Source organism: Hyperolius riggenbachi, chromosome 5 (assembly GCF_040937935.1).
Source record: "Hyperolius riggenbachi isolate aHypRig1 chromosome 5, aHypRig1.pri, whole genome shotgun sequence".
Classification (NCBI taxonomy): domain Eukaryota; kingdom Metazoa; phylum Chordata; class Amphibia; order Anura; family Hyperoliidae; genus Hyperolius; species Hyperolius riggenbachi.
In genome coordinates, this window is record NC_090650.1 from 62636473 (window position 1) to 62644025 (window position 7553).

Below are 7553 nucleotides of genomic sequence, written 5' to 3' on the forward strand. Positions count from 1 at the left end.
CATTGTGTTATTGGCAGGGTTCTCAAACTTGACACCGTTGGCCACTGGGTGACTGGGACTAATATTCAGGAAAGTGGGTGAAGCCTACAGCAGCCAATCAAAATTCACATTTTGTTTTTCAAGGGGAATATTTACATTGCTGCCATTCATACACTCTTAATGGCAGAGGCCTTAAATCTGGTACAGTCAGTCACTGGGAGATTGGGGTTTAAATTCTGAAAAGGGTGCGGGCCAAAAACAAAACAGACAATCCGATTTGTTTAATTTCAATGGTAAATGCAACTTATTGATGCCAAAGACCCCAAAGCTCATAAAATTGGTCATTCAGTGACTGTATGTCAAGGTTAGAAAAAGTGGGTGGAGCCAAAAACAACTAACTTTTTACATGGGAAAATATAAACTGCAGCTATTCTTACACTGTTAATGGCAGGGTTCTTAAACTTGAAACAATTGGTCACTGGGTGTCTGGGATTAATATTCAGAAAAGTAGGGGGAGCCTACAAGAGCCAATCAAAATTCCCTTATTGATTTTCAAGGGGAATATTGAGACTGCTGTCATTCTTACACGGTTAATGGCAGATGCCTCAAACCTGCTACAGTTGGTCATTAAGTGACTGCGGTTCAAATTCACTAAAGGGGTGGAGCCACAAACAGCCAGATTTCTTAACTGGATAAACTGCTTCCATTAGCACAATTTTGATGCCAGGAACCCGAAAGCTCACAAATTTGGTCATTGAGTAGTGACTCAAGGTTGCAAAAAGTAGGTGGAGTCAAAAACAGATTTTTTTTCTTTTTTTGGGGGGGGGGGGGGGGGGAGATTGTAAACTGCAGCCCTTCTACACTGTTAATGGCAGGGTTCTCAAACTTTGCACAGCTGGTTACTGGGTGACTGTGATTAATATTCAGAAAAGTGGGTGGAGCCTAAAAAAGCCAATCAAGATTCACCTGTTGATTTTCAAGGGGCATATTAAAATAGCTGCCATTCTTGCACTGTTAATGGCACAAGCCTTAAACCTGGTACAGTTCGTCATTGGGTCACTGGGGTTCAAATTCAGAAAAGGGAACAGAGCCACAAACAGTAAATCAGATTTGTTTAATTTCATGGGAAAATACAAATTATCGATCCCAAGGACCCCAAAACTCACAAACTTGGTCATTGAGTAATTGTGTGTTAGGGTTAGAAAAAGTGGGTGGAGCAAACACCAGCCAAATACATACCCGGGCAACGCTGGGCAATCAGCTAGTATATATATATATATATATATATATATATATATATATATATATATATATATATATATATATATATATTCATACATGTATGTATTTTAGATGTTGCATCTTTGCAAAAGTGTTCCATTAACTCACGCCTTGGTTAGATGTGTTTGCACCTGCTATGCATGATTGGGTGCATTAAACCCTGCCAATGTGTGTATGCGGTATTACCATTGCATTACATTTTACTTATAATGCATACTTTGCGGATGCTATTTTGGTGGTCACTGCAGTTTAGTGAATATACCCCACAGCTACAGGCACTTCATTATAAGGGCTCTTTCACATGGGAGGTTGAAGACCAGAGATGGGCTAAGATGTAATGTGGCCCTGGTCAGGGTAATATTATTGGCACCTCTATGTGGTCCTTTTGGTAAGCTGAAGTGAAGAGAGGTCAGAGAAGGTGGGTGGTGGGCCCCTTGACACCCACTGGGCCTCAGGCACCTGCCTAGGTTGCCTGGTGGATGATCCTGCTCTGCTGAAGTCAGTGAATTCATCACCCGTCAGCTGCTCCCATTCATTGGAAGGTTGCTTGCTGTCGCTCAACGCAGACAATAAAGAGGAGGCTGCCACGTCAGACACAAAACTGTGTGTTTTTATTGCCTCGTAACTGCACAGCACATGCGAGTTCTTCCTTCCATGTAAAAGTTCTATCTCTCCCAGCTGTTTACATGCAATGAATATGGAAAGAGCTATTTGTTTTCAGGAAAAGGTAGAGTTCTGCTTTAAGCCTAATAGAACTGAATTGTATTCAGATCAATAGGCATATGTGAAGACATTGGACAAAATTCTAATAATTAGATCTTTAAATACAACTGCTGCTGTCAAGTCGGTGTCCCAAGAGTAGCAGCATTCTGACAAGGCTGCACAGTGACATGAGAGTCTGCAGATAACAAAAGCGGATAATGAGCAGAAAAGAAGAAAATTGCTGGATGTCCATTTCATATGAACAAAGTCATCTTACCACCAATCAAATCAATACTCATCTTCCCTTAATTAGAATGCTTTGTCTAGTAGGTGCTTGCCTTACACAGACCTGTATTGTGTTTATTTAGACTCAAGATATGCTTTATCAAATGATCAACTGTGGTGGCTAAAAGCAAAATGGAGAACTTCTGGCTCCTAGCAAACTGCAAATATACCTTTCTGGTGGGGGGTGGAGAGGCGTGTTGGGGTGTTGGAACGGAGGATACTGTCTTTCAAAGGATGCCGTTAGTAACAGAATAAGTAAGCAATTACATCTTTTGTTGGTCTCGAATGTTATTTAAAGTGTCCGGTCCTACATTGTTCCACTCGATGATGGTATTGTTGTATTGTTTCTGCTTACCAGCAGGTGGCACTCTGCAACACCACCTGGAAATTACTGTGCCTGTAACCTCCTGGTTCACCTGCAGATGGCACCTAGTCTGTAGTACAGACTACTATGAAATTTGCCGCGACCAAGAGATCTACGAGTACAGGTAGCTAAGTATAGGTGCCCAGTATAGGTAGCTAAGTATAGGTGCCCAGGAAAGATAGCTAAGTATAGGTGCCCAGTATAGATAGCTAAGTATAGGTGCCCAGTATAGATAGCTAAGTATAGGTTCCCAGTATAGATCACATTCTTCTGTTCACGGCCAATCAGGGAAAGGATAGGGAGGGGAGATGTGCGGCTGAAGGGAGAGGCCCTCCCCTTCAGCGCATCTCCCCTCCCCATCCCTTACTTGATTAGCCACAAGCAGGGCCGGCAGCAGATTCTAATGGGATGTGGCCGGCAGCAACATTTGCATTTCCAGGGCCCATACAGCTACCTATGGTACAGCTGCATGGGCCCTGGAGGGCTTGGGGCCCCTGTGCCCCTGGGGCCCCTGTGCAGCTGTACAGCCTGCGTGGGCCTATGTCTGCCTCTAGCTAGTGCAGCCGTAACAATTGCATTAATACATTCTGTAACACTAATACTTATCATACCACTCTGCCTGTTCAGCATTGCGTATTGTCTGCACTGTGCTTCTGTAGAAAGCATTCGGGATTGCACTGAAGATAATTGAAATCAATTTCATTTTTTGCGTTCTGTTTCTTCAACTGGAAGATCCAGTATTCCCTCTATCCACCATTATACGTAATCTGTGAAGACTGATATGTGTATTTGTGTATTGCTACAGAAAATCACATTTCTTTGAAAGAGTTGAAATGTCATGCATACAGCAGAAGCACATGGTGCGAACACAATTCTGGTTTTGTGAAGATAGCACATGATGCATTAAATGACCTAATTCTACTAACATCATTTTACAGTTCTCTGCTCATGAAAGTGTATGAAGTCTGAGCGCGGCTGTAAACATATCTACCCCAGCTAGCTTTTAAGAAACTCTGCTGACTTTACTGGACTACTGGTACTACAATTAATTGTTCCTTTAAAGCGGACCTGAACTCTGAACTTCTTATCTGCTCTAAAAGATAAGCAACAGCATAATTATCTTTAAAGAAAAAAACATTTCTTTGTTATAGCTGATGCAAGTCCTGCAATACATTGGAGGTAGCCAGCTGACACAGTGAGAGATCAAATTACAGCTGTGATTAGTCACAGATGAGAGGTAAATAGACAGGTGAAACTCTCAAAATACATACAGGGTATACTTCTCTGTGTTTTCCTGCTGCCCTGTGCAAGAGATCAGGTCCACTTTAAGGGCCACTATCAAAATAAATTGTAAATATAAAAATGAATGTGCGCAGGAAGTACATTTCTCCCAGATTAAAATGCCCTTTGCCATAAGAAATCTTTACCTTTTCTTGAGTAGATCTTCAGGGGGGTCTGTATAGCTGATATTGTGGTGAAACCCCTCCCACAGTGTGATGTCATAACCTAGGTCCTGACATTTTTCTGTCTATGAACCTTGCTGCATTGTGGGAAGCAAAAAGTATCTCCCTATGTGCCAATGTAGATCTATAAAAAAACGGTTTAGCCTATTGCATTGTTAGTGGGTGTGGCTATAGATAGTGGCAGTTGGTGCTGTCTGGTTTACTTCATTTCTGCCAGTAGTAAAGATGATGACATGCATGCTGATTGTGGAACAACCAATAAGAACAAATTACATGGCAAATATCAATAATTTCTTGATCTCTCTTCTACTGTATGTTTTAACTTCTCACTTTGCACTTTATTGAATTTTTTTTGAAAGTTCCTCTTTAAGACCAGTAAATCAGTTGGGAGTTGAAGAATAGTAATAATCATAAATTCCCTGATCTGTGTCTTGAAATGTAACCTGTGTTCAATCTCCCGTGCAGCTTTGGCATAAACAAGGCAGTTTCCACCATGAGATGAAATGCATATGTTCTTGGCTTTCCTATGGAGTAAGTCACATAACGTCCTCCTGACATCCTCGGTATGAGCTGCCAGTAACACTCCTAATTCACCAGGTGGACAGAATGCTGAAAGACGGCTCCTACAAAACAATGTACATTTCCATAAAGCCATCAGGCACAATAGGAAAGTCACCCTTTCAACCCTTCAGCAAGTATGTGAGGTCAGTTCAGTGGAGCAACATTGTGAATTCTTTCAATCTCGCTTGTCAACGCCAACATTATTCTCTCACCTCAGCAGATGGCCACAGAGGTGCAGCATAAAAAAAAGAATCTCCAAACTCGTTTATGCTATATGTGGAACAATGAGGAAATTGTAGATGTTTTAAAAGCTGTACACAGAATTCTGTTGGACTTTTTAGTTAGTTAAATGTTATGCTATGTGTTATCCTGATTACAAAGTTTCTCCTGGGTTGGAGATGTTCAGAAAACATACAGTGTATATATATATATATATATATATATATATATATATATATATATATATCTTGCAAACAAAAAGCCTATATAACCACCACATGGGGGCGATTAGGCAAACAACGCTTTGCAATGTGCCACAATAACAACCTTTCTCAGCTATTACAGCGGATGGAATCTTTAAAGAGACTCAGTAACAAAATGTTCAGCCTTATTTCTTCTATCCTATAAGTTCCTATACCTGTTCTAATGTGGTGTGTCTTACTGCAGACTCTTCTAGTTGCACAGTGGCTGTATTATCTCAGTTATATAATCTAATCTCTCTTTTGTCATCTTTGTCGGGCTCAGGCACTCAGGCTGGAATATGCTGCTCTGTTTGTGATAGGATAGAAGCTATACACACCCTCTCGACGTCCCCTGCAGACTTTGTGTGAGTCACAGAGTGAGCTCCTCTTAGCCTATCACAAGCTGGTAACATCCATGTCTTTTGTTTGTAAACACGGCCTAAAACTGGCAATTACAAGCCAGGATTGCAGCAGGGAGTGGCAGAAACAGCACAGAGGGGCCCAGGAGAACATAATGAATAGAATGGTATGCTTTTTATTGTAAGAATTTTAGAGGACAGATTCTCTTTAAGAACCCTGACAGCCCTAGACAACTTCTGCACAAAGTGCTGCAATTGTTTGAACTCCCGTTCATGCCTGTTGTGCGCCCTAAACTACTATCACAACATTTATATAGCGCTTTTTTCCTACCAGACTCAAAGCGCTGAAGAGCTGCAGCCACTGGGACGCACTCAAGAAGCCACTCTGCAGTGTTAGGAAGTCTTGTCTTGAACTCCTTACTGAATAGGTACTGACCCTAGCCATGATTTGAACGCTGGTCTTCCATGTCAAAGGCAGAGCCTACACTATATAGCTTCCAACAGACATCAGGTGTTCCCGAGGGCTGGAAGATGGATGGGGGAACCTCGTCCATCGGGAGGCATTGCTGTGAGGCTCCCCGATTTATCGTCACGTCAGGTGAGTATGCAGCTTTAGCATGATTTAACCAAATCATAGAGAACTAACTAGGAGGGACCCCAAAACACTCTCTGCTATCTACTAAACAATGTTAATAAAAATGTATGAAAGGGGAGTGGAATCCACGTGATAAATTAACATTTGTGCTCGATCAAGCTCAAATGTTCATTTACCACGCAGGGTAATCTTTTACGCGCACAAAGCACCGTGTGCCGCAGATCGCATGATAACTGCTGTGATAGCCGTTATCACGGTTTTGTGAATCAAGCCCCTTATGTGAGGACCCCGTGATAGTTTTTATATGGGGCCCTATGATCTCTAGCTACACCACTGGCCACTATGGTTTATGATTGTTCGGTGAGAATCGACCACATGGCGAAATACCGGGCTTTACGATTCTCGCTCGCTCATTCCTCACTGCACGTGCATGCACTTAAATGCAATAACATCCACACTAATTCAGGACCCTTTCAGTCGGCCACACCATGGCCCAATTTATTTTCCAAGTAACAGCAGTCAGATACTTATCTATGGAAAGGGAAGGCTCTGGATCCTATGGAGCCTTCCATGTCTTCACTTGCTCCCCTCATTTCAGTGTTGTCACCCCCATTGTGTGTAATTGACCAATTGGTTTAATAACAACATAACCAATTGGTTGGCCTGTGAGCCCTTGGGAGGCTTCTGAAGCACTCATGTCCCAGAGTACTTCCGAAGACGAGCGGATCTGTACTGTGCATGCGTATGCGAGGTATGGAGCCGGCCATCTTCGAAAGCACTCGCGGACATGAGTGCTTCCGAAGCCATCTGAGGTGGCAAATTAAACGGGGGTGACGAAGATGGAACGAGGGGTACAAGAGAACACTGGGAAGGCTCTATAGGATCAAGAGCCTTCGCTGTCCATAGGTAAGTATCTAACTTTTTTGTTGGAATTTACACTCACTTTAATCCAGGCCAGGTTTACTTACAGTATATCACTTGGGAGCTACTTTTACATAATGCAGCATGAAGCTCTTATTTATAATTCCTACTCCATGCCACTGTCCTTGACTATTTGTCATTCTCTGCCTCATCTCCTCGGTAAGCAGAAAGATCCACAAATATACAATATAACACTGTTGGCTGCCAGAATATTTCACGATACAAGCTAAAATAAAATATAGGAATTGAGATAAAATACTCAGCCTGTGACGGCGGCGTATTTCACAGCGGTGATGTATAACCTTTTTCTGCGTTACCTTAGGAAACATTGCATTCGGTAAAAGATGGAGAAAAACATAAATGGGGAATAATAGAAAGGTCATCTATCAATAAAAAAGCTCAGATGTAACATAAGTTACTGATTCATGTCGTGCACTTTATAAAACAAGATTAATCCTTGTTATGCCTGTGGCATCTGTCAGACTGGCGAAGTCATGGCAAAAGGTACAAAGGAAAGAAGCAATGATACAAATTATAAAAATGTGTTTTTAAATGCTAAAGGAAAACTGGCCCAATTTTGTT

General features: G+C 41.9%; 1 long non-coding RNA gene across 1 annotated transcript; it reads left to right on the forward strand.

Annotated features, from left to right (window-relative positions):
• Nucleotides 1–674: 674 nt before the first annotated feature.
• LOC137519628 (uncharacterized) lies at nucleotides 675–4958 on the forward strand. Its single transcript, XR_011021051.1, has 2 exons — nucleotides 675–760; nucleotides 4540–4958. It is a non-coding gene; the product is annotated as an uncharacterized lncRNA (long non-coding RNA).
• Nucleotides 4959–7553: the final 2595 nt, after the last annotated feature.